A 27,813-nucleotide genomic window follows, 5' to 3' on the forward strand; every position below is an offset into this window, starting at 1 on the left:
TTGAGCCACATCACTGTAGGCAAAGAAGGAATGGAAGCTGAAACTTAGAACACTCTGGTGTGCACATGTAAGATTTGTCTCTGATTTCTAGCACTGTGTGCTGAGAGGTCACCACATGCATGCACCAGTAGGTCAGGTGTCAGACCTGAGGTCTGCGCATCAGCCCAGGAGCAAAGAGGATTAATTGTAACATAGTAAGTGACAGCAAATAAAGACCTGAACGTCCATCCAGTCTGCCCAGTAGTCACACTCATTAACAATTCATGATTAAATCAACGCGTGTGATATTATATACTTTCTTTTCTGTTTCTGGAACATAGACCATAGAAGTCTATCTGGCCCTATACTTATATTCCAACTGCTGGAGTTCTCGTTGAAGCCCACTCCAGTCTATTCGTCTTCTCATTTGTGGGATACAGACCGTAAAAATCTGTCCAGCACTGTCCTTATGTTCCAGCCACTGAAGTTGCTGTGTAAGCCCTTTGTAGCCCATCCTAAACCAGACTGCCATATATTAGACACAGACCATACAAGTCTGCCCGGTATCGGCCTTTAGTTAATCAGAACCAGAGTCGCCATCTAAGTGTCACTTGACACATCCACACACATGCAGCCATTTAAGGTTAGGATTTTTATAACTTCCATTATAAGCCTTTTTGAATTCCATCATTATTTGTGTCTCTACCACCTCCTTAACAGAAGACTTTCCACATTTGTGCTGTTAAAGCAAGGAGGAAGAGGAGGAGACAGCACTCAAGGTACTCGGTAGATGAGAGGCTGATGCAGTGCAGCTTACACTTCCACGGGAACCCTGCAGAACTGCTTCCGTCCCCGCTGGAACCCTGCAGGACCTGCTTCCGTCCCCGCGGGAACCCCGTAGCACTGCTTCCGTCCCTGCGGGAATCCCGCGGTTTCCGCGGGATTCCTGCGAACCCCGTTCCTGTGCAGCTCTCTAATCTACACATCTCAGTTAAAGTTGCATTGAAAAAAAAATTTTTTTTCACATTACGTTGTGGATGGATATGAAGAAAAAATAAACTGGGAGATAAACTGCTCGACAAATTACAAGACTGACACTATGTCTGAGGTCCTTGTCTAAATTCAATTAGAAAACCAGTAAATGATACCAGAGTTTTAATCTTAAGTGTGTTTCATGGAAAAGGGAGGAGGATTGAATTAAACGCTGCAAACCACATATATGAAACAATAGCTTTTCCTCTTGCAAAAAATACTTTTATTTACATAATTAAATTAAATGTAGAGTAGGTGGAGTGTCACAGTTTTCCTAATCTAGTGCCAAAGACCGACTGGATTTCATTATCATGAAAATTAAGGGACACGACAACACATAAAGTGAATATCCTAATCAGTCAAATATATTTTGTTAATCACTCCTTCCTCTGTGAAGTCTCTTTGCACATGCAGTACAGCAACCGTGAAGAAATGAGGTTTTATTCCAGAAAGAACAAGCAATCCATAACACACAGCAGGAGTACGATATAAAATGAAGTCTCAGGCGTGCAGACAATAATTATGAAATTGCTCCCGTTGACTTGCTGAAGCTGAAAGAAAAGAGAGGGGGCACAGTATCAGAAGCTAACTTCCACCAGTAGTCATATGACAGTATTAATACTTAACGAAATTGGGTCTGTTGTCAGCATTATCGATCTATGTACCTGCTGTAAGAAGTAAGACAAGGAGCTTCCTGGGTCGCTCCCTTGGCTAGCTCACAGAAGCTGCAACTATTGAAAGGAACATGACATTGTCTTTTTGCACATTACAATAGAGAATTAAATTCTATAAATAGCCCTGAAAAATTGGCGCTGAAAAATATACATAAGCACCGCTGGGAAAAGACCAAAGGTCCATCAAGCCCAGCACTCTGTCTCCGACAGCGGCCAATCCAGGCCCCAAGAACCTGGCAAAAAACCCCAAATTTAACAACAATCAATGGACTTTTCCTTCAGGAATCTATCCAGACCCCCCTTTGAGCTCAGCAAGGCCAGCTGCCGTCACTACCTTCTCCGGCAATGAGTTCCAGAGTCTAACTACCCTCTGAGTAAAGAAAAACTTTCTCCGATTTGTTTTAAACCTACCACATTCTAATTTCATCTTGTGTCCCCTGGTTCTATTATTGTTAGAAAGTGTAAACAAACGCTTCACATCAGTCCGCTCTACCCCACTCATTATTTTGTACGCCTCCATCATATCACCCCTCAGCCGCCTTTTCTCTAGGCTAAAGAGTCCTAGCCGTCTTAACCTGAGTGCTATTCTATAAAGGATCTGGGCCCTTTATAGAATAAAGCTAAATGTATACACGATACCTGATTTTAGATGCCAATAATTGCACCTGCTGACAACAGTTCAAATGCCTGGCGCCTAAGTTAGGAGCTGATCAAGTCTGTTCTGTAAAACTACACGTAAATTCTGGGAACGCCCTTGGAATGCCCCCTGAAATGCTCCTGTCCATACCCCCTTGAAATTACACGCTACGGAAGCTCTATGCACAGCATTATAGAATATGATATGCAAGTAACTCCCAATCAATGCCAACCTTGTAAATATAGTTGAATCAATGTAATCTCTAACAATTGTTAAATGTAAGTCACATTGAACTGAAACTGATTTTAGGATAGTTGTGGGATACAGGTATGAATAAATAAAATAAATAAATTAACACCAATAATTGGTTGTAAGCAGCCAATTATTGGCATTGATTGTCTCATTAATCAGTTAAGTAGTACATGCAAATCGACAATGCACGCTGATTTGCACACACAACTTTAGTTGCCAAGTGTCGAATCCAGAGGAGAGGGTGTTAATAAAAGCCCTTTTCTCAGGCAAAATAGCATTTTACCCTTGGAAATTAAGGTAAAATGCTATTTGATTATTGCCTAACCTGCCGATCAGTAAAAGTACTTTGTTGTTCAGCAATGTGGGTACTTTGTCCAAAGACAAGAGAGTCTAAAGAGTAGAGACAGGCTAGAGACAGACGAGCAAGGTCAGTTCTATCATTTGGTAGAGTGAGGTGGCCACCTCAAGTGCCATTTTTGGGAAGACAACAGCAAGTGCCCCAAAAATGCCCCTGTGGTGGCCAGCTCAATTTGCTTGTAGGTGGGAGAAGTGTACTTTTTCTCTTCAAGTACCAGGTAGGAAGTATGGTGCCATAGCAGGGGCAGATAGGTGGGTTAAAAGGGCTGGAGGAGCTCCCAAACATGGTAAAAAAGTAGCAGTTAGCCAGGAATCTTTGAGCCTATACACACGCTCAGCATCATCACCCCTGTTTTTTAGGGGTGACGATGAGAAGGAACTTAAAGAAATCTCAGTGAACTTAGAAGATGTACTAAGCCAAATTGACAAGTTAAAGAGTGATAAATCACCTGGACCAGATGGTATACAATCCAGGGTATTGAAAGAACTCAAACATGAAATTGCTGATCTGCTGCTAGTGATCTGTAACCTGTCGTTAAAATCATTACTAGTACCTGAAGACTGGAGGGTTTCAGCAGTGATACAAGAAATTAAAGACCGGTGAGCCTGACTTAAGTAATGGGCAAAATACCGGAAACTATTATAAAGAATAAAACTACAGAACATGTAGTTTAATGGGACAGAGTCAGAATGGATTCAGCCAAGGAAGGTCTTACCTCACAATTTGCTTCATTTCTTTGAAGGTGTGAATAAATATGTGGATAAAGGTGAACTGGTTGATGTAGTGTATCTAGATTTTCAGAAAACTGTAGACACAGTTCCTTATGGGAGACTCCTGAGAAAATTAAAATGTCATGGGATAGGAGGCAATGTCCTTCTGTGGATTAAGAATTGGTTATTGGACAGAAAACAGAGGGTAGGTTTAAATAGCCCTTTTTTTCAATAGAGGAGGGTGAATAGTGGAGTGCCACTGTCACGGTCTCAGGCTCTCGGACACTGGCACCATGTGAGCCCGTGGACCGCTGCCGACAAATGGCAGCAGTAGGCAAGACTCTCAACCAGGACTGGGTAACAAGCAAGGCAGGAGAAGCTGTAGACAGGCAAAGCTGGAACCGAACTGGAACCACAGGACTAGAACTACAGCAGTAGGCAAGCAGGGAATAAGCAGGACAGAGCAACCGGTCTTCACCTGTGCTTGACCACCATTCCCCAGGGGTTGAGCCCCCAGGTGCAGGCGGCCGGCAGGACTTACTGGACCTAGCTTGCAGACAGACTAGATCAAAAGGATTCTCACACCGGACACAGGATACTAAACAAGCTTGACTAACACAGGGTTTGGGACTACTAAGGATTCGGGGTTCTCAGACAGGAAATAGGATACAGAACTAGCTTGACAGAAACAGGGTTAGGGTTCAAAACAGGAGTGCCCACAAGCACCCAGACAAGAAAAAGGCATACAGGTAAGACACAAGACAAGGCAGAAGTGCTCCTACAGCACAGCAAGACAGAAGTGCTCCTATCAGCACCAGAAGGGTAAAGCAGGGAAGCCAAAAGGGCAGGAAGCTCAAACAAGCAGGCAAAAGTGCTCCTAACAGCACAGCAAGACAGAAGTGCTCCTATCAGCATCAAACACTAACCTGGACCTTTGGCGTTGCAAAGGCAAAGCAGAAAGTTTCCAGGTGGGTAATAAAGCCCATCAGCAGCTGAGGCCCAGCTGCAGCAATCTCAAGGCAGCTAAGGGTGAGGCTAGCTGCCAAACTTCAAACCAAGTCTGGAGGACTAGAATATCTGGACCGAACTGGAAAGAAAGTCTGGAATATATAGGAAGACAGCAAGACAGTCCACGGCAGCCACCGGCTCCGGCCAGCAGAAGGCGAGGCGAGCACAGCCAAGGAAAACAGTCACAATCATGACAGCCACAGGGATCTATACTGGGACTGGTGCTATTTAACGTATTTATAAATGATCTGGAAATTGAAATGATGAGTGAGGTGATTACATTTGCAGATGACATGAAACTTGTGGATTGTGAAAAATTGCAGGAAGACCTTAGGAAACTGGAAGACCGGGCATCCAAATGGCAGATGAAATTTAATGTAGACAAATGCAAAGTGATGCACATTGGGAAGAATAATCTGAATCATCCTTATCTGATGCTAGGGTCCACTTTAGGAGTCAGCACTCAAGAAAAAGACCTAGATGGCATTGTAGACAATATGCTGAAATCTTCTGCTCAGTGTGCGGCGGTGGCCAAAAAATAGGATACTAGGAATTATTAGGAGAGGGTTGCAAGATAAGACCAAAAATATTATAATACCTCTGTATTGCTCCATAGTGCAACCTTTTCTTGAGTATTGCATTCAATTCTGGTTGTTGTAGTTCAAAAAAGATATAGCGGAATTAGAAAAGGTTCAAAGAAGAGCAAATACAATGATAGAGAGGATGTAACTGCTTCCTTTTGAGGAAAGGCTAAAAAGGTTAGAGATGGGTGAGGGGGGATATGATTGAGGTCTCTAAAATCCTAAGTGATGTGGAGCAGGTAGAAGTGAATCAACTTTTCTCTCATTCAAAAACTACAAAGACACTCAATGAAATTGCATGGAAATACTTTCAAAACAAATAGGAGGAAATATTTCTTCACTCAAAGATTAGTTAAGCTCTGGAACTCATTGCCGGAGGATGTGGTAACAGCTGTTAACAAACATATCTGGGTTTTAAAAAAAGGTTTGGACAAGTTCCTGGAGGAAACGTTCATGCTCTGTTATTGAGATAGACATGGGGGAAGTCACAGCTTGCCCTGGGATTGGTAGCACGGAACAGTGCTATTAATTAGGTTTCTGCTAGGTATTTTTGACCTAGATTGGCCACTGCTTTAAGCAGGATACTGAGCTAGATGGACCATTGGTCTGACTCAGTATGGCTATTCTTGTATTCTTATGACCTTTAGTCCTGCTTGTCTGAGAAGATGCAACCATAGTGGTGGTAGTGAGAAGGGAAAGGGGTGAGATGGTGAAATACACGTGGAGGAAGGGAGGGTGTTTATGCTGACATGGGGCAAACGGAAGAATGGAGGGAGGTGGAAAGGAAGAGGGGAAGATCCTGGACATTGGGGGGGAGGGGAGGAGGAATGAGAGAGAAGATGCTGGACATGAGGCAGGAAACGAAGAAATATGCTAGACACAGGGGAGGAATCGAGTGGATAGTGTCAGTGAAAATCTTTGAAATAGTTTAGGGAAAGAGGAAGAGATGACAAGCTATTGGCAGATGCAGTAAAAGAGGAAGGTTGAGGACTGGGTATCAAAAGAAAGGGTATTCTAGTTTGTGAACACATACATACAAAAATGACAATAATCCAGCTATGTGTTATGCTGTAACTATGTACATATCTTCAGTAGTACGCAGTTTGCAGGTGGGTGTTCACATGGACAGAACATGTGCGAAGATTGCAATTTTTGCTGAGTATATTGACTTGTTCCCTTAGGTGGTGGCTAGAAGCTGATAAGAAGCTGGCAAAAGAATCGGTTGGATCGCTAGATGACCGAGAGGTAAAAGAGGCAATCAGGGAAGACAAAGCCATGGCGGAGAGATTAATGAATTCTTTGCTTCGGTCTTCACCGAGGAAGATTTGGGAGAGATACCGGTGCCAGAAATGGTATTCAAAGCTGATGAGTCAGTGAAACTGAATCAAATCTCTATAAAACCGGAGGATGTAATGGCTCAATTTGACAAATTAAAGAGTAGCAAATCTCCTGGACCTAATGGTATTCATCCCCGAGTACTGATAGAATTGAAAAATGAACTTGCGGAACTATTGTTAGTAATATGTAATTTATCTTTAAAATCAAGCATGGTTCTGAAAGATTGGAGGGTGACCAATGTTAACGCCAATTTTTTGAAAAGGTTCAAGAGGTGATCCGGGAAATTATAGACCGGTGAGCCTGACATCTGTGCCAGGCAAAATAGTAGAGATTATTATAACGAACAAAATTACTGAGCATATTCAAAAGCATGAATTAATGAGACAAAGTCAACATGGATTTAGTGAAATTAGATCTTGACTCACCAATCTATTACATTTCATTGAAGGGGTGAACAAACATGTGAATAAAGGTGAACCAGTCGATATTATGTATCTGGATTTTCAAAAGGTGTTTGACAAAGTACCTCATGAAAGACTCCAGAGGAAATTGGAGAGTCATGAGATAGAGGGTAGTGTCCTATTGTGGATTAAAAACTGGTTAAAAGACAGAACACAGAGAGTAGGGTTAAATGGTCAGCATTCTCAATGGAAGAGGGTAGATAGTGGGTTTCCCCAAGGGTCTGTCCTGGGACTGCTGCTTTTTAACATATTTATAAATGATCTAGAGATGGGAGTAACTAGTGAGGTAATTAAATTTGCTGACAACACAAAGTTATTTAGTTATTAAATCGCAAGAGGATTGTGAAAAATTATAAGAAGACCTTACGAGACTGGGAGGGTGGGCATCTAAATGGCAGATGACGTTTAATGTGAGCAAATGCAAAGAGATGCAAGTGGGAAAGAGGAACCCAAATTATACTTATGTAATGCAAGGTTCCACATTAGGAGTCACTGATTGGGAAAGAGATCTAGGCATCATCGTTGATGATACCATGAAACCCTCTGCTCAGTGTACAGCAGCCGCCAAGAAAGCAAATAGAATGTTAGGTATTATTAGGAAAGGAATGGAAAACAAAAATGAGGACATTATAATGCCTTTGTATCGCTCCATGGTGCGAACACACCTCGAATATTGTGTTCAATATTGGTCACCACATCTCAAAAAAGATATAGTGGAATTAGAAAAGGTACAGAGAAGGGCAATGAAAATGATAAAGGGAATAGGACAACTTCCCTATGAGGAAAGGCTAAAGTGGCTAGGGCTCTTTAGCTTGGAGAAAAGACGGCTGAGGGAAAATATTATAGAGGTCTATAAAATAATGAGTGGAGTGGAACGGGTAGACGTGAATCACTTGTTTACTCTTTCCAAAAATACTAGGACTAGGGGCACGCAATGAAGCTAGAAAGTAGTAAATTTAAAATGAATCAGAGAAAAGTTTTCTTCACTCAACGTGTAATTAAACTCTGGAATTCATTGCCAAAGAATGTAGTAAAGGCATTTAGCTTAGCGGGGTTTAAAAAAGGTTTGGATGGTTTCCTAAACGAAAAGTCCATAGACCATTATTAAAATGGACTTGAGGAAAATCCACTGCTTATTTCTAGAATAAACAGCATAAAATTTATTGTACTGTTTTGGGATCTTGCCAGGTACTTGTGACCTGTATTGGACACTGTTGGAAACAGGATGCTGGGCTTGATGGACCTTCGGTTTGTCCCAGTATTGCAATACATATATACTTATGTATATGTATATACTTATAGGTGCGGTGTGTTCTCGACAGGATGAAACCTTTCAGAAATTTGGATGTACATTTCAGAGAGAGCAGTATTTTATGAGGATAAAGTGTTTGAATAAGAAATTGTTTCAACTTTATTAAGAAATTGTTTCAACTTTATTAATGTAGTCCATCATCACAGGGCTGTGTTCCTCACTCCCTCTCAGGTGGAATTGGCATGTTTGGGACAAATGAGTGATCCTTCCTGGGATCAAAGGGGGGAATTGATGAAGGAAAAAGTCTACATGAAAGTCTGGCACTGGAGGTCCAGCATGAATATCAAAGATTAACAAAAAAAAATGTATTAAAATATCGCTTAACTAAGTGTTATAGGTTGCGTAACTGGGTGTTGAAAGTGCTGCCCTTGTTTGTCTGCCTGTCATCTGAGGAAATAGAAGTGCTGCCTGAAGCTGTTGTGGTCCCCGGAACGTCTTTCTTGGGGCTCCCTTCAATTGAGTCAGTTGCCAAACCTGGTTGTGATCATTGTTAGCCCCACAGCTTGGGTAGTATGTGCAGAATTGAAATTTGGTGAGTTTTTGATTGTTAAGAATGAATGTATGGTGCTTGGTGAGTTATATTGTCCGCCAGGAGTGATGGGCGTGGACTGTTCACCTTTGATGGCATAGGCGCCCAGTATAAGAGGCTTGGGGAGGCTAAGCCTTCCCAGCCACAAGCCCCCGAAGTACCAGGCTCTCCATATCAGGGCCGCCCTCTGGGTCCAACACTTGGACCCAGAGAGCGGCCCTGATATGGAGAGCCTGGTACTTCTTTCCTCCTCCATTACTTCTGGTCTAGCGTCTCTCTCTCTCATCCTCCCCCTGATGTAGCATCTATCCCTATCACTCCCTCCCTGTGGTCCCCCTAATTTGATTAGATCGCCGCCCGTAGCAATAAATAATTAAGGGTGGATAGGCGAGAGCATAATTAGGCAGGACTAGATGGGAAACGAGATTAAGAAAAGGGTGTGGGTAAAATTCAAATAGAGTTCTTTGTATTCAGAAAGGCCAGACTGAAGAAATGTGTTTTTAGAAGACTTCTAAAAGTTAGGTAATCATCTGTACTTATGGTTTATTACTTTTATGGACATTGTGTACTCGTTTTGGATATTGTTCTTTGAAGACTTTTTGTTAATAAACTGAGATATTTTTGACATCCTAGCTTGTGGTGGTTGGCTCCTCCGTTCCTTTTCTTTTTGGTTTGGATTTTTCGGGGGGAGGGAAGGGACTTTTTTTTTCCCTTTTTGTCTTTGGCCACTTATGGGGCAGCAATGTCTCTTATAACTAGCCTGTATTTATTTCTCACACTCCAGGATCCCCCCAATCAGGGGCGTAGCCAGACACCCAATTTTGGGTGGGCCTGGGCCTAAGATGGGTGGGCAGAAGAACTCCACCCTGTCTCACTTAAGTGATTTTGTCTCTCCCTCTCTCGCCTGCATGCCATATGGGCTCTCAAAAGTTGGCTGATAAGTTTTGCTGAGCTGACGCTATAAGAAACACGGGGTGAATGTCCTTGAGACAGCCTATTATGGGCGAAACGTGCATGTCGGGCAGATGATCCCCTGGGTCCGACAAGTATGATAAATTGAAAAGATAAGTGATGCTAAAGCTATATATATATATATATATATATTTAAATTAAGAAATTAGAAAAAGAACCGGTGAAGAGCTTGATGTTATTGAAATCGCTTTTATCTAAAAGGATAGCGATTAACATCACTGAGGTTCTGAGATAAATATATGATCAATTTTTGATTTTGAAGTATCTGTGTTATAAGCTGTGCTTTTGTAAAAGGACTCTATTATACTAAAGATCTAAAGGATCTAAAGAAAATTTAATCTGGATTGCATTGATAATAATAGCTATTTGTAATAATCCAGCTTTAAAAAGATTTATACTGTCTACAGGGAAACATTTTCTCTGCAACTTATTTCATCACCACTTCCTCCCACCCAGGGATATCCCAACTTTCCAACCCACTGGTAGGGACCTCCCTTCCCCCAGGGTCTCAAAAAAACGCTAACACTGTAGACTGTTGTAATACCCATATCATGGGGTATTACATTAACATAATCAGTTGAGAATTCTGCCCAACATTGTGTGTGCATTGAATTGTTTTGTATTTGTTGTTACAGCACGCAAACTGCAGTTTCGGCTAGTTGCAATTCTGAATTTCATGTGCTGTTGCCTTGGATATGATTCCTTCCCTTCTCTCAGGGACAGGCCTGCCTAGATCTACCCCAGTCCCCTCTCATATGCCTTTCTTTTCTCCCCCCCCCCCCCCCCCCACCCTTAGTTTGCAGGTAAAACGTTTCCATCTTTGCCTCAGCCTGAAAGCAGGGTCTGCTTCTTGTTCCTTTCCACTTTCTGCAATTGCATTTTCACCCATTTACCTAGGACTCTTTAGCCTGGAGAAAAGGCGGCTGAGGGGTGATATGATAGAGTTCTACAAAATAATGAGTGGGTAGAGCGGACTGATGTGAAGCGTTTGTTTACACTTTCTAACAATAATAGAACCAGGGGACACAAGATGAAATTAGAATGTGGTAGGTTTAAAACAAATCGGAGAAAGTTTTTCTTTACTCAGCGCGTAGTTAGACTCTGGAACTCATTGCCACAGTGGCGTTCCTAGGGTGGCTGACACCCGGGGCGGATCACCAATGCACCCCCCCCCCCCCGGTGAAAGGACATCTCCCCCCGGCAAAAGGACCCCCCCGGGTGCACTTTTACCTGCTGGGGGGGGGGGGTGCCGCACGCCTGTTGGCTTCGCTCGTTCCCTGCTCCCTCTGCCCTGGAACAGGAAGTAACTTGTTCCGGGGCAGAGGGAGCAGAGAATGAGCGGAGCCGATAGGCGAGCGGCACCCCCCCAGCAGCGTGCACCCGGGGCAGACCGCCCCCCCCCCCTTGGTACGCCACTGCATTGCCGGAGAAGGTAGTGACGGCAGCTGGCCTTGCTGAGTTCAAAGGGGGTCTGGACAGATTCCTGAAGGAAAAGTCCATTGATCGTTATTAAATTTGGGGGTTTTTGCCAGGTTCTTGGGGTCTGGATTGGCCGCTGTCGGAGGCAGAGTGCTGGGCTTGATGGACCTTTGGTCTTTTCCCAGCATGGCGGTACTTATGTGCTTATGTACCACTGTTCTGTAGTTAACTCAGCAGCCCTTCTGGTCTGAGGGTGTTAAATTTTATTCAATCAGTTCAGACAGACTCATCCTGCTTGGGCAGAACTCCTCTGGTTCAACTAACCCTTTTAAAAAAACGGATGATTTTATTGTTTAGTATATTTTTGGCATCTCTGCTTCATTTACATAGACGTCTACTACTACTACTATTTAGCATTTCTATAGCGCTACAAAGCATACGCAGCGCTGTACAAACATAGAAGAAAGACAGTCCCTGCTCAAAGAGCTATGTAATAAAAGTGAGCCAAGTATAGGACAATCAAGCCATTGTGACATCACTGATGAGGTTGGCTCTTATTGGTGGACTGAGGCATTATGACATCACACTATTAGCTCTGGTTATAAGAGACTACTACTACTACTACTATTTAGCATTTCTATAGCGCTACAAGGCATACGCAGTGCTGCACAAACATAGAAGAAAGACAGTCCCTGCTCAAAGAGCTTACAATCTAATAGACAAAAAAATAAATAAAGTAAGCAAATCAAATCAATTAATGTGAACGGGAAGGAAGAGAGGAGGGTAGGTGGAGGCGAGTGGTTACAAGTGGTTACGAGTCAAAAACAATGTTAAAGAGGTGGGCTTTCAGTCAAAAATCTTAGGGAACTAGCTGCCGTCTAATTTGAAATTGTAATCAATCTTTTAATCCATATTATCTAAACAAGACTAATGCTCTCTGGGCAGAAGCTGTACTGTTATGTGACACCATCTATAGAGTGATTACCATAATTGATTTTTGTAATCAATTTACTATCTCTAGGGCTGCTGTAGACAAGGCATTTAGTGGAATAAAATGATTTTTATGTTATAGAAAATGGGTGAAGCATTTAGAAAAAGGATCTAACTGCTTTGAAGTTTATAAGCTGGGCAGCTTGATAGCAGCAACAGTGGCAAGCTCAAGATTGATCTTTGGTTCAGGCTGCTGTGTTAGGCTGCTGGTGACGTTGCTATCTTACCAAAAAAATGCGGGTCAGTGCCAAAACAATCCAATCTAAAAGAGACAGAGGGACAGGATGTCAGTCAGGCAGCCATTGAAAAAGTCAGCTCATGGGGAGGGTCTGGGATTGGAGCTGGTATACTGTACTTTACTGACTGCCAGAATATTTGTCACTCAATTTTGTTTTGAGGGGATGCTGTCAGGGTTAGCCCTGCCACCAGGTAAATTAGGCAGTTGCCAAGGGTGGCAGCATATGGGGGAACGACAAAATCGTCGCAAGCTCAGCAAAAGGAAGTTCCGCCAACAAGTATTGAAATTGGTCATGGTATCTTCAGGCTGTAGGTTCAATGTGTGATTAGACTCTGGAATTCATTGCCAGAGAGTGTGGTAAAAGCAGTTGCTTAGCAGGGTTTTAAAAAAGGTTTGGATAATTTCCTACAAGAAAGTCCATAAGCCATTATTAAGGTGCAGTTAGGAAAATCCACTGCTTATTTCTAGGATAATACACAACAAACTGTAAATGGAGCCAAAAAGTGCTCAAAAAATTGTATTAATTTATAAGGAGACATCTCATCCAGTCATTAAGGCACTTGGTATTCCGCTTACAGCGAGCCTCTGATCACGTGACATTTTATAATCATTGATTGCCCCCAACCTCCAAACGTGCACAAAACTTCCTACTTTCATGTATCCCTACCTGAGCTTTCTATCCTACAGTACACTGTACAACCCCTTTTTTTTAAGTATTTTTTTGGGTTTTGTTCAAAAAGATTTTTTTCTCTTATATGCTTTTTCAATATGTGCACTGTTCGTTTGGCTCTACAACGTGATAGTAGCACTGTTTCTATGAGTCTGATCGTGTGCAAGAAAAATATTGTATATCTTCACACTAATAGATGAAACAAACTTATCTTATATTTTCTGTTCATCCTGCGGCATCAGGCGTTACATCTGTGTCACTTGTCTGCATTTGGTCCCCGGTATACGTTAAGTCCCGACAGCACACCAAGCAGAAGGCTTCAACGTATCATCAACAACGACACCTAGATCCCTTTCTTGGTCTGTGACTACTAACGTGGAGCCTTGCATGACGTAGCTATAATTCGGGTTCCTCTTTCCCACATGCATCACTTTGCACTTGCTCACATTAAACGTCATCTGCCATTTAGCCGCCCAGTCTCCCAGTCTCATAAGGTCCTCTTGTAATTTTTCACAATCCTCCCATTATTTAACGACTTTGAATAACTTTGTGTCATTAGCAAATGTAATTACCTCACTAGTTACTCCCATCTCTAGGTCATTTATAAGTATGTTAAAAAGCAGCGGTCCCAGCACAGACCCCTGGGGAACCCCACTAACTACCCTTCTCCATTGAGAATACTGACCTTTTAAACCTACTCTCTGTTTTCTATCTTTTTAACCAGTTTTTAATCCACAATAGAACACTACCTCCTATCCCATGACTCTCCAATTTCCTCTGGAGTCTTTCATGAGGTACTTTGTCAAACACCTTCTGGAAATCCAGATACACAACATCAAGCAGCTCACCTTTATCCACATGTTTGTTTACCCCTTCAAAGAAATGTAGTAGATTGGTGAGGCAAGATTTCTCTTCACTAAATCCATGTTGACTTTGTCTCATTAATCCATGCTTTTGAATATGCTCTGTAATTTTGTTCTTAATAATAGTCTCTACCATTTTGCCCTGCACCGACATCAGATTCACCGGTCTATAATTTCCCGGATATCCTCTGAAACCTTTTTAAAAAATCGGCGTTACATTGGTCACCTTCCAATCTTCCGGTACCACGCTTGATTTTAAGGATAAATTACATATTACAAACAATGGCTCTGCAAGCTCATTTTTCAGTTCTATCAGTACTCTGGGATGAATACCATCCGGTCCAGGAGATTTGCTACTCTTCAGTTTGTAGAACTGCCCCATTACAAACTCCAGGTTTACAGAGAATTCATTAAGTTTCTCCGACTCGTCAGCTTCGAATACCATTTCTGGCACCGGTATCCCACCCAAATCTTCCTCGGTGAAGACCGAAGCAAAAAATTCATTTAATCTCTCCGCTACGGCTTTGTCTTCCCTGATCGCCTCTTTTACTCCTCGGTCATCTAGCAGTCCAACCGATTCTTTTGCCGGCTTCCTGCTTTTAATATACCTAAAATTTTTTTACTATGTGATTTTGCCTCCAACGCATTCTTTTTTTTCGAAGTTCCTCTTAGCCTTCCTTATCAGCACTTTGCATTTGACTTGACATTCCTTATGCTGTTTCTTATTATTTTCAGTCGGTTCCTTCTTCCATTTTCTGAAGGATTTTCTTTTAGCTCTAATAGCTTCCTTCACCTCACTTTTTAACCACAGCGGTTGTCTTCAGGTGTCAACTGGTGTGCCAATGTTATACAGCAGCAACAAGTCCTAGAGGCCTGTGTGTATGCAGGTCCCTGGAGCACTTTTAGTGGGTACCGCAGTGCACTTCAGCCAGGTGGACCCAGGCCCACCCCCCCCCCCACCTGCAACACTTGTGCTGGTAAATGGGAGGCCTCCAAAACCCACTGAACCCACATGTAGGTGCCCCCTTCACCCCTAAGAGCTATGGTAGTGTTGTACATTTGTGGGTAGTGGGTTTTGGGGGAGGGGGTTGGGAGCTCAGCACCCGTGTTAAGGGAGCTATGCATGTGGGAGCTTTTTCTGCAGTCCACCACACTGACCTAGGGTGCCCAGTTGGTGTCCTGGCATATCAGGGGGCCAGTGTACTACCAATCCTGGCCCCTCCCACGACCAAATGGCTCGGATTAAGATGTTTTTGAGCTGGGCGTTTTTAGTTTCCATTATCGCTAAAAAAAACAAACGCCCAGCTCAAAAACGTCCATTTTTTCGAAAATACGGTTCGGCCCGCCCCTTCACGGACCCGTTCTCGGAGATAAACACCCATGGAGATAGGCGTTTGCGTTCGATTATGCCCCTCCATGTATACTTACTTCAAAGCTAATATCAAATCCGATCATATTATGATCATTGTTATCAAGCGGCCCCAGCACCATTACCTCCCACACCAGATCATGCGCTCCACTAAGAACTAGGTCTAGAATTTTTCCTTCTCTCGTTGGTTGCTGTACCAGCTGCTCCATAAAGCTGTCCTGAAAAAGACAGATACAAATCAAGGGGCTGGTGGTTGGGAGGTGAGGATAGTGCTGGGCAGACTTATACAGTCTGTGCCCTGAAAAAATGACAGATACAAATCAAGGGGCAGGTGGTTGGAAGGCGGGGCTAGTGTTGGGCAGACTTATACGGTCTGTGCCCTGAAAAAGACAGATACAAATCAAGGTAAGGTATACACAAAAAGTAGCACATATGAGTTATCTTGTTGGGCAGACTGGATGGACCGTGCAGGTCTTTTTCTGCCGTCATCTACTATGTTACTATGTTACTATGTATCTGTAGACCATTCAGGTGGAAGTGTACCCATCTTACCCTTGACCTCTGTGACCAACGGCCATACCAGCTGTTGCAATAGAGACTTGAGGAGTGCTGAAACCAAGGTTGGGTTACACCTGGATGCCAACCTCCAGAATTTTCTTTGACCTCTGTTATTATAGGTCGTACTATGCTAATTGAAGTCTTTGATATCCGACTGTGGAAAGGTGAGGGTCGGGGTTGGGTGTTGTTTTCTGTTACTTTTGCTTCTCTGAGACCATCTGTTTTTGTTTTTTTTCATTGTTTTATAAAATTCAGTAGAGATGATTTTCAGTAAATTACAACGCAGGCTTTCTTCTGGTGTGGGGCCAATTTTGTGGTACGAGTCCAGAGATCTACACAGCTCTTGTGGCAAGATTGGCCTCACGGTGGGGGTGCAAAATGAACATGTGGCTCAATTAGATTGTAAGCTCTATCGAGCAGGGACTGTCTCTCCATGTTCAAGTGTGAAGTGCTGCGTACGTCCGGTAGCGCTATAGAAATGATAAGTAGTAGTAAGTAGTAGTAGTCGTAAGGTGCCACAACCCCTTGAGCCAGCCCTGCACAAGAACAAAAGATGCTGAAATAGCACACCTACAACTAAAAATCATTAAGAGGCTCATTTTCAAAGCACATAGACTTACAAAGTTACGTGGTCTCTGTGCTTTGAAATGAGCACCTAAATGTATTTATAATGCATCATAAGCTAATGATCATGAACTATTTTGCATTCCGCTAGCTTCTGTAAAAAAAAAAAAAAATACAAATGAATTTTACAAATTATGCCACTCTGTTTATAGTTACGGAGCTTTTTAATTTTTTTTTTCACTTTGATTCCATTTTTGTTGCTGAAGGAACGCAGTAAAGTCTGTTTTCTCCATTTAGTAAACCTTGAGATGTGGAACTCTTGATATTGGATAGAAATGACTCCATTTCTTTCCACATGAACTCTTCAGAAACAGTTCTATTAATGCATCCAAGTACAATCGCTTCTGCAATTTAATCATAAATATGGTGCAGACGTACTTGTCAAAGCAAGAGAGAAAGAAACACACAGAAGGTTGTTGTTTTTACATAAAAGAATAATTATTTCAGGTTCCATTCACTTCCTAATGGCACATTTACCCTATGGGTAAAGGAAACAAAACACAAGAGAGAGAACATCTCAATAAAAGGAAATCAAAATGAGGAATAACAATGCACGCTTTATGCTGCCAATGTTCTGACGTCTTGGGCAACTCACGAAACTATTAAGATAAGCACAGTTTAGTCTGGGAAATGCTTTCTGTATATTTTATTAGAGTTTTTTTTTTGTTACATTTGTACCCCGTGCTTTCCCACTCATGGCAGGCTCAATGCAGCTTACATGGGGCAATGGAGGGTTAAGTGACTGAAGTGGGAATTGAACTCAGTTCCTCAGGACCAAAGTCCACCACCCTAACCACTAGGCCACTCCTCCACTGTTGCTACTATTTGAGATTCTACATGGAATGTTGCTATTCCAACGTATGTGCAGGACGTCAGACTCACAGAAACAGAAGCCTGCGCAGCCTTCTACATGGAATGTTGCTAGTGGAATAGCAACATTCCATGTAGAATCTCCAATAGTATCTATTTTATTTTTGTTACATTTGTACCCTGCCCCTGCGCTTTCCCACTCATGGCAGGCTCAATGCAGCTTACATGGGGCAATGGAGGGTTAAGTGACTTGCCCAGAGTCACAAGGAGCTGCCTGAGCCTGAAGTGGGAATCGAACTCAGTTCTCCAGGACCAAAGTCCACCACCCTAACCACTAGACCACTCCTCCACTCCAAAGAATTAATTTCATATACTATATTGAGTGTCACCGTAGACTATTTTCAACCACAGTTGCCTATTTTCAGCATCTTGAATCAGTGGTAGGAAATCCTAAATACAATCTGGCCGATTATTCAGCACTATTTACCTGGCTAGAAATGGCCACAGACCAGTAAAATAATGCTTTGATGGAAAAGTCCATAAACCATTATTTAAATGGACTTGGGGAAAATCCACTGCTTATTTCTAGGATAAGCAGCATAAAATGTTTTGTATTTTGTTGGGATCTTGCCAGGTATTACCCGCAGTACGTGCAGTGCTTCTGACGGATTATTCCTCAACAGTCTTCTTAAAGACTACCTACGTTCCTTTTGAAGAATCATCCTTTATGTCATCCAGTAATACTCTGAACAAGAGATTGCTGTGAGATCTTCAAAGGATCTCTATCATTATTGCTCTGCAGCATTCTGCACGGCAGATTCCTGATACAGGCCTGACGGCCGAAACACGACGTTGTGTCGAGTCTTCAAAACTTTTAATAAAATTCTTTATTAACGAACATCCTCCAGTTTCTGGCATCCTTGGTCACTCTCCCACTCTTTGTATTCTTCTTTCATTCATTTGTGACCTGGAAACAGGATGCTGGGCTTGATGGACCTCTGATCTGTTCCAGTATGGCAATAATTATGTACTTACGTAACCCAATACATGTGCACTGAAACCAATAGCATTCAGCTCTTTAGAAACACTAACTTATAGTCTTTCACACCTTTCAGTCTTGCTTGCCAAGGTAGTGGTTTTAAGCTCTTCCCTGCTGCTTAGTTAAATCAATGTGTGGGCGTGGCTATGTTGCGTAGGTCCCTCCTCTCCTTTCCTTGCAAATCTACCCTCTCCCAGTCCCCTCAGATCTCACCCCTCTGCTGGAGACTTCTTGAGCTAGGGCAGTTGTGCCTGTCCCTACTGCGGGGTTGGTGGTTGGGAGGCGGGGATAGGGCTGGCCAGACTTATACAGTCTGTGCCAGAGCTGGTGGTGGGAGGCGGGACTGGTAGTTGGGAGGCGGGGATAGTGCTGGGCAGACTTATACGGTCTGTGCCAGAGCTGGTGGTGGAAGGCGGGACTGGTAGTTGGGAGGCGGGTATAGTGCTGGGCAGACTTATAGGGTCTGTGCCAGAGCTGGTGGTTGGGAGGCAGGGTTGGTGGTTGGGAGGCGGGGATAGGGCTGGCCAGACTTATAAGGTCTGTGCATTGAAGAGGACAGTACAAATAAAAAAGTAGCACATATGAATTTATCTTCTTGGGCAGACTGGATGGACCGTGCAGGTCTTTTTCTGCCGTCATCTACTATGTTTACTATGTTTAAAACTATTCACTTCTAAGTAAGTATTGCAACAGTTCTGCATGACATTTCTATAAAATGCTAATGTCTTGCATCTACAATGCTGCTCATGTGTTTTTTTTCCTTGCAGGTCCACTTCACTACTGTAAAGAAATCATCTTCAAGTATACAGTCAGATAAGTATTTCTTTTTTTCTCTCTTTCAACATTTGCTTCTAATCTTAACCCTTAAGAATACATTGCTTTGTGCCTAAATCCACTATTATTATTTTCTCTTCACAGCAGTGGCATAGCTATGTGGGGCCACGGGGGGCCTGGGACGTCCTGTCTTCTGCAGGACGTCAGACTCACAGAAACAGAACGAAGCCTTGCGCCAGAAGAAGAGGACCTCGGCTGGTGGGGGTTGGGGGTCTCCCACCAGCAAAGGTAGGCGACGGCGATGGCGGGTTGGTGGTGGGAGGGGGGGTCGAGAGGGTCATCGGCGGGGGGAGGGGGGTCAAAGTTGTTGGTGGTGGTGGTGGCGGCGGGAGGGGGGTCAGCAATGGCGGCGGGGGTCGGCGGCGCTGGGGGGGGCTAAAATGTGCCCCCTCACCTCGGGATCTGGACCACCCTCCCGCTGAAGTCTGGCTACGCCCCTGCTTCACAGCTATGTCTGAAGCAGTGAAACTGCCAGATCAGGTAACTATACTTTCTCCTTTTAAAGTTCAAGGGCCTTGTTTACTAAGCCGTGTTATAGGTGCGTTAGCGTTTTTAACGCAAGTTAACCATGTATGCACGTTAACTGTGTATGCGCCTACAATATCCCCATAGGCACCTACACAGTTAGCGCGCGTGCTAATTCTAGCTGCCTTAAAAATGCTAACGTGCCTTAGTAAACAGGGCCCCAAATGTCCTAGCGAGAAGAATAACTTCAGCTAGAGTATTCTGCTGTGCAATGTGAAACACTTTCCCAAACCCTCCCCCAACATTAAAAAAACAACAACTATGTGTGCATACAAAAGAACAACAAAAAAAACCGTATCCTCTCCATGAGGTTCTCTTGCGTTGGCTGGCCTCCTCACTTCCAGACAGGAACTCCTCTCCAGGACTAGGAATTGGAACTGGGAACCTCAGGGACTCCGTGGTACTGGCCTAGCCTGACTTTAAATAAATCAAAAGAGAGAGGCTGTCTCCCTCTGTAGGCGTTGATGTGTGCCTTAGCCCCAACACGAACCTTAATGATTCTAGCTGATTTCAAAATAAAAGGTAAGCCAGAATCCCTATGGTGTCCTTTTACTACCAAATGCCCCGGGCGGTAATTCCATTTTTTATGCGTGTCCGATACGCACGGCAGCAAATATTTTCTATGTTCTACCCCGTGGCGCTAACCAGGTGGTAATCGGCAGTGACACCACCCGGTTAGCGCGTGAGAACTTACTGCCAAGTCAATGGGTGGCGGTAAGGTCTCAGGCCAAAAATGGATGCGTGCTCATTTTAATTTTGCCGCACATCCGTTTTCGGCCACAAAAAAAGGCCTTTATTCTAGGTGCGCTGAAAAATGGAATAACACGTGCCTACACCAGCGCAGGCCACTTTTCGGCGTGCCTTAGTAAAAGGGCCCCTATCTGTAGGAACCCACCCCAGTGTTCTTATCAAAGGCTATTCTCTTCATTTATGTTAGACCACCTGAACTGGGGCTGTCTGACCTGACTTCAACTAAAATATTTTGCTTTAACCCAAATCATTCGTGTAGCAGTCTTCCACTCCAGGCTCAGCTCTGCTATACTGCTGTTCAAAGCCAATTTAAAATTTTAGACTACTTCAATCAACTGGCCCTTTTAGTGTAAAGCCCAGCTCAACTCAAACAAAACCCAACTCAGCTTTCCCTTGTGCATGGAACTTTGTTGGCTATTAGACTCGAATTAAAACCAGGCTTTAAATTATTTAAGTGCAGGCCTCCTCAGACCTTCCCTTAGACCTAGTGTCTTTTAGATAAAAAATTTTCTTTAAGTCCTCCCAAGGCTCTGGTAAACCTCCTCTGTCACTTCTAACAAGGATCAAACATTTTTCCTGCACCCGGCCACTTTAAGCATTACCTGGGCTGTTTAAATTTACTGTGGCCTGCCAACACCTCTGGCACAATCTCCCCTTAGCAGAGCCAGTCTCCAACTGAACCAACCGTCCCCTGTCCTCTATGCCAGTGGTGCCATAATCAGCATATCATAAATAAGTAAATAAATAAACAGATAGCTAGAAACTCTGAATATTGAGCCCCAGATTCTCATAACATGATTTTTTTTGTTATATTTGTACCCCGCACTTTCCCACTCATGGCAGGCTCAATGCGGCTTACATGGGGCAATGGAGGGTTAAGTGACTTGCCCAGAGTCACAAGGAGCTGCCTGTGCCTGAAGTGGGAATCAAACTCAGTTCCTCAGGACCAAAGTACACCACCCTAACCACTAGGCCACTCCTCCATTGTTGCTACTATTTGAGATTCTACATGGAATGTTGCTATTCCAACATTCCATGTAGAAGTCAGCCCTTGCAGATCACCAATGTGGCCGCGCAGGCTTCTGCTTCTGTGAGTCTGACGTCCTGCACATACGTGCAGGACGTCAGACTCACAGAAACAGAAGCCTGCGCAGCCTTCTACATGGAATGTTGCTAGTGGAATAGCAACATTCCATGTAGAATCTCCAATAGTAGCAACATTCCATGTAGAATCTCCAATGGTATCTATTTAATTTTGTTACATTTGTACCCTGCGCTTTCCCACTCATGGCAAGCTCAATGCGGCTTACATGGGGCAATGGAGGGTTAAGTGACTTGCCCAGAGTCACAAGGAGCTGCTTGTGCCTGAACTGGGAATTGAACTCAGTTCCTCAGTTCCCCAGGACCAAAGTCCACCACCCTAACCACTAGGCCACTCCTCCACTCTGTTTTAGGGGTCCTTTACCAGGATAAAAAAAAATCTTTGCATGAATATAACATGTGCTAGGGTGTCCCTATAACCAGCCCCTCCAAATGACACACTGATTACCATTTATAACAAATCACCATTCTACCTATGAAAAGTTATTCCCTTATTATACTTCCTCTGTGTACATTCGTATGCTACACAAGCTGGCATGTTTAAAAATATAAGTGATATAAAATAATAATGCTAACAACAATAAAAAAAAACGACAACGTGGATGCAGCACCTCATCATAGGTTTGTTTGCTTTGTTGTGAGTGTATGCAGAACGACAGCTGAGCAGGGGAGGGGAAATGCAGACTACCCAAATTGTCTTCACTTTTTGACCTCATCCAGTCACGTCTCCTGATAGGGCTCATGTGCTAAGGGCCACACGCTAATAGCAAAATTAGCATGTGGCCATTAATTTTTTTTTTTAAAGAAAATTTGTCCATTTTACTCCAACGGTAAAAAACGGCTTTAGCATGCAGGAAGGGTGCACTAAGGCCACTTTAGTTTGGTAAAAGTAACCCTAGTAGCGCTCTAGAAATGTTAAGTAGTAGTAGTAGTAGTAGTAAAAGGGCCCCTTTGGATGGTTATTTTCAGTAATTTCTGTGGTAATTTTGTGAAAAAAATGTATTTTTTCTATGTAAGTCTGTGGGAAATTAGAATTCAAAATTGTCTCTCTTAAATTTGAATTCCATGCAGGGGAAAAAAAATTTAATGTTCCATTGCAGGAGTCTGATTGGCTGATGGAGGTCAGGTGACATCAGCAGAGTCACTGTTTCATTGGAAACAGCTGGGGTGGCAGTTGAGGAGAAGCATTGAAGACGCTGAGGTGAATGGCTGTGTGTTTGTGAGCTCTGCTTAAGGAATAGAATTTCCAAGCTAAAAGTGGTCGTATATCAAATTGATGATTGAAAGATAAAATAATAATTTTATAAAGAACTGTCTGAGAGAGTTTGTAGTGCAAAGCTGGGATTTTTAAAATTATGAATTTTATCGGCTCAGGTATGTGAGACTATAATTTGGTGAAATTTAATGGCGTAAAAATCCAGGTGTCTGCATGTAGAGGCTAGGTCCCTGCCTATATAATAGCATTACGGAGCTTATCTACAACCCTGCGTTCAAACCACAGATGTCCTGAAGATGCAACATGAACTTTGCTTGGACTTTTCTTAAAGCCTGTACTACAAGAATCTGTTTGTGTACTACCTAGTTGATGTAATCCTCATAACCACTGAACTTTGTGCTGAAACAAGGATTTCTGGTCGTCTTGACCCAGTCACCCTGGGTAATGGGCTGACTGGCTTTCCAGAATGATGTAAAATGGTTATTCTGATGGTTCAGAATGAGTTGTTCTCTTATCAGGGGGCAGGGCCTCTTTCAGAACTGAATAAAGAGAGGCTTCTCTGAGGATTAGGGAAAGGTTTTTGTTCCATTAGAACTGAGCTGACAGTGTTACGTGTTCCTGCCAGCTCGGACTCTACTGCTGCACATCTCTGCCCAGGATTTCAGGACTTTCCAGTGGACCTACACCTGAAGCAATTCACAGCACTGCCAGGTCGTATAAACATAAGTTTTGCTATTGCTGTGTTCATAAGCAGATGGTCCATAGTCACTGGATGTTAAGGCTGGTACTCTAACCATTAGGCCACTCCTCCACTCTGTTTGTGTGTTATTTCTTTAAGAACTACCTAGCAGTTGTACGTTAGTCTCGCATTCTAACGTCCTCCATTTTCTCTTAGGCTTTATTTATTTGATGTAAGTAAAGCAACTTTAGTTTTATAATAATTGATCTGTTATATTGTTTGTCGGTATCATTCATGAGCTAGGTTAGACCAATGGTCCATCTAGCCCATCTTGGTAGCCGACAAGATCATGTTTCGCCTACCAAGGCTCTTTCAAGGACCGTCCCCTAAAGCACCAGCTTAGCCCATTTACAAAAGGGGACAGTCCTTGAAATAGCCTTGGTAGGCAAAACATGATCATGTCGGACGTTGAGTCCCCCATCTGACTGATAACAAATTCAGCTCTAAGATCAGTATATTCAAATCTGGAAGTATTTAGGAAAAGAACATGAAGACTGAATTTTTAAGATGTGATATAAATTTTATCTGATTACCAATGAGGAGGTGGGTGCAGTAATTCTTGCAGCATTGAAATTTGAGTACTGTCAAGTTGCACTGCTGAGGTTATCAGATTGATTATTCTGCATAAGTGTTGTGGACTTTTTCTGAAGTAATTCCCATCTGGGGGAAGGGAGAGGAAAGACTATGCAAAACAGTGGATTTCAACAAGTGGCTTGAGTCTTGGTGTCAAGAAGAAGGTTTTAGATACATAGGAGCATGGGGTAATACGTGGAAGAATAACATGACGGCAGAGGGCAAGGTCATTTAAATATAGAAAACCACCTAAACTCACTAAGCACATGGAAAGCAATGAGCACAAATACTTGTAGTCTAGGTAAAAAGATTCAAGACTTGGAAGCTCTGATGTTTCAAGAAAGCTTGGATATTGTTGCTGTTACTGAGACGTGGTTCAATGATTCCCATGAATGGGATGTGACTATACTGGGCTATAATCTTTTTAGGAAGGATAGAGTGGACCGAAGCGGTGGAGGAGTGGTGCTATATGTGAGAGACAATACCAGAGTGGCTGAAATGCGGGGAACCTGGGGAAAAGAAGAAGCTTTATGAATTGACCTGAAAAAAGAAGATAGTGGTTATCTACAGGCCTCTGGCACTAACAGGGAAGCTAGACAAGGATCTGATAGAAGATATTCAAAAGATTAGTATGAAAGGGGAGGTGCTACTGTTGGGCGATCTCAGCTTGTCTGATGTGGATTGGAACGTCCCATCTGCGGAATCGGAAAGAAGTAGGGAGATTGTGGACGCCTTTCAAAGTGCCTTGCTCAGACAAATGGTGATGGAACTCATGAGGGAAGGGTCAATACTGGATTTAGTGCTCACGAATGGAGGAAGTGTATCCAATATCCAGGTGGGTGTCCACCTATGTAATAGCAATCATCTCACAATATGTTTTGATATAAGAGCAAAGGTGGAGAGCTGACGCACAAAACTCAAAGTACTGGATTTCAGATGTACTGATTTTGATAAAATGGGGGAATACCTGAAGAAGGAGCTGTTGGCGTGGGAAGGCGTAGGAGAAGTGGAAAATCAGTGGTCAAAGCTAAAGGCTGCTATAAATATGGCAACTGATCTTTACGCGAGGAAAGTAAACTAAAACAAAAGAAATAGTAAGCCTATATGGTTCTCCAATCAAGTAGCTGAAAAAATAAGAGCAAAAGAGGTTTTGTTCAAGAAATACAAAAGAACGCAACGAGAGGATCACGAAAAAGATTACTGGATTAAACTCAAAGATGCAAAGAGAGAAATACAGATAGCGAAAGCGCAAGCGGAAGAAAAAATGGCTAAAGATGTTAGGAGAGGTGACAAGATCTTTTTCAGATATGTTGGAGAAAGGAGAAAAGATAGGAATGGAATTGCAAGACTGAAAGATCGTGAGAATGGTTATGTGGAGAGTGAGGAGGATAAAGCGAATGTGCTAAACAATTATTTCTCTTTGGTGTTCACGGAGGAAAATCCTTGTGAAGGACTGCGCTTGGTTGCCAAAGGAATATCTGGGAATGGAGTGGATACTACGCCATTTACGGAAAAAAGAGTTTATAAACAGCTGGAGAATCTGAAGGTGAACAAAGCTTTGGGGCCGGATGGGATACATCCCAGGATGCTGAAAGAGCTCAGAGAGGTCCTGGTGGGACCTCTTAAAGATTTATTTAATAGATCTTTAGAGACGGGAGAGGTTCCGTGAGATTGGAAACCAGCGGATGTGGTCCCTCTTCACAAAAGTGGAGACAGGGAAGAAGTGGGAAACTACAGACCGCTAAGTCTCACGTTGGTGGAAGGAAAAATAATGGAGTCGCTGCTGAAAGAAAGGATAGTTAACTTTCTAGAAGCCGGCGGGTTACAGGACCTGAGGCAACATGGCTTTACCAAAGGAAAATCCTGCCAAATGAATCTTATAGATTTCTTCGACTGGGTGACCAAAGAACTGGATGAAGGACCTGCGCTAGATGTAATCTACTTGGATTTCAGCAAAGCATTTGATACGGTTCCCTACAGAAGACTCATGAATAAACTGAAAGGGCTGAGTTTAGGACCGAAAGTGGTGAACTGGATAGGTAACTGGTTGACCAACAGGTGGCAGAGGGTGGTGGTAAATGGAATCTGCTCAGGGGAAAGGAAGGTGAGCAGTGGAGTTCCTCAGGGGTCAGTGCTGGGGCCTATTCTGTTTAATATATTTGTGAAAGATATTGCTGAAAGGTTGGAAGGAAAGGTTTTCCTTTTTGCGGATGACACGAAGATAGCTAATAGAGTGGATGCCCTGGAGGGAGTAGAAACAATGAGAAGGGATCTCTAAAAGTTAGAAGAATGGTCGAGGGTCTGCCAGTTAAAATTTAATTAGCAATATCCTCTGTGGTATTTACAGCCATTCGGTTTCTCTAATATTGATTACTAATACAGTCCAGAACCACTCAAAGACTTACTCTAATTTTTATAATTTTTTAAAATATGCATATAGGCCCTCATGATCAAAAGCAAACTCTGGCGTTAGAGGCTGTTAACGCCATACTAGCGCCAGAGTTTGCAGCCGACCCATTATCAGAGCCCTTGAGCGCCTGAAACAGCGCACTCAAGGGCTCTCAGCGCAAGTAGCATGCAAATGCATGCTAAACAGGGCTTCTAGCGCAATTAGCTTGCAAATGCATGCTAATTGGTGCTTAACGCATTCATCCCCAATGATCAGAGACCAGCGCGCCAAAGATTGGGTCTCTGGCCGCAGCAAAATCAAGGCCAGCTCCGAGCTGGCGTTAGATTTTGCGGATCATTGGGCAGGAATGGTGAGCCCTGTCCAGCATGCAGTTGCATGCTGGCAGGCCCCCCTTTCCCCCCAAGGCAAACGCGAACGGGGGGCTGGAGGTCCGGTGGACCTCCGGTCCCCCCCCCCATGTTCACAGAGGGCTGGAGATCCGGTGGGTCTCCAGCACCCCCGAACCCACGCCGCCTCCCTAAAAACGCTGTCCTACCCTCCCACCCACCGGCAGGGGGGGGGGGGGCTGGAGGATCGGTGGGTGGGAGAATCGCTCCCTTACATGGTCTGTAGCCCCGCCCAGTGCATCCCAGGATGCCGCCATTTTGGGCGTCGACTGACTGGAAGAGGAGGGAGGCAGGCAGGCTGCGTCCCTCCTCCAACACAAGGTAGGGGGGCTGGGAGGGGGCCGGGACGGGGCCAGGGGGGTGTCACGACACCACAGCACACCACGGACCACCAGGGAATCTAAGGACAACGCTGGGGGGAAGATTTGGGGTGGGCTGGAGGTCCGGTGGACCTCCAGCCCCCCCCCCCCCCCCCCCGTCAATGGATCAACAATTTCTGGGGGTTTTGGGGGCTGGAGACCCACCGATCCTCCAGCCCCCCCCCTGTCGCTGGGTGGGAGGGTGGGAGAGGGTTTGGCCGCCGCCGGCCACGACGTTTTCTGGGGGTTTGGGGAGGGGCCTCGTTGTTCGGGCCTCGGGGCAGGCTGTTTGACAGGTTTGGGCTTTTGACAGCCCAGACCTGTCAAACAAGTGCGGAAGGATTGTGCTGAGCGCATGCTCGGCACAATTCTCCCGCACTTTAAACATGATAATCAAAGATAATAGCGCTGCTTAGATTTGCATGCATTATCTTTGATCATCAATGCAGAAAAGCCCTGCGCTGTCCTGGCGCTATTTTTAGGGCGCTGTTTGGAAC

At 43.7% G+C, this 27,813-nt stretch overlaps 1 protein-coding gene across 5 annotated transcripts in view; it reads right to left on the reverse strand.

Annotated features, from left to right (window-relative positions):
• Positions 1-1,272: 1,272 nt before the first annotated feature.
• Positions 1,273-27,813, reverse strand: part of IL15 (interleukin 15) — a 322,051-nt gene continuing 295,510 nt past the window's right edge. For all 5 annotated transcript variants that reach the window (XM_030191693.1, XM_030191697.1, XM_030191691.1 and 2 more), the window contains one exon: positions 1,273-1,562. The gene's annotated coding sequence lies outside the window, so the exon portion shown is untranslated. The remainder of the gene's footprint in view (positions 1,563-27,813) is intronic.

The sequence above is a fragment of the Microcaecilia unicolor genome, chromosome 2, assembly GCF_901765095.1.
Source record: "Microcaecilia unicolor chromosome 2, aMicUni1.1, whole genome shotgun sequence".
Lineage (NCBI taxonomy): Eukaryota > Metazoa > Chordata > Amphibia > Gymnophiona > Siphonopidae > Microcaecilia > Microcaecilia unicolor.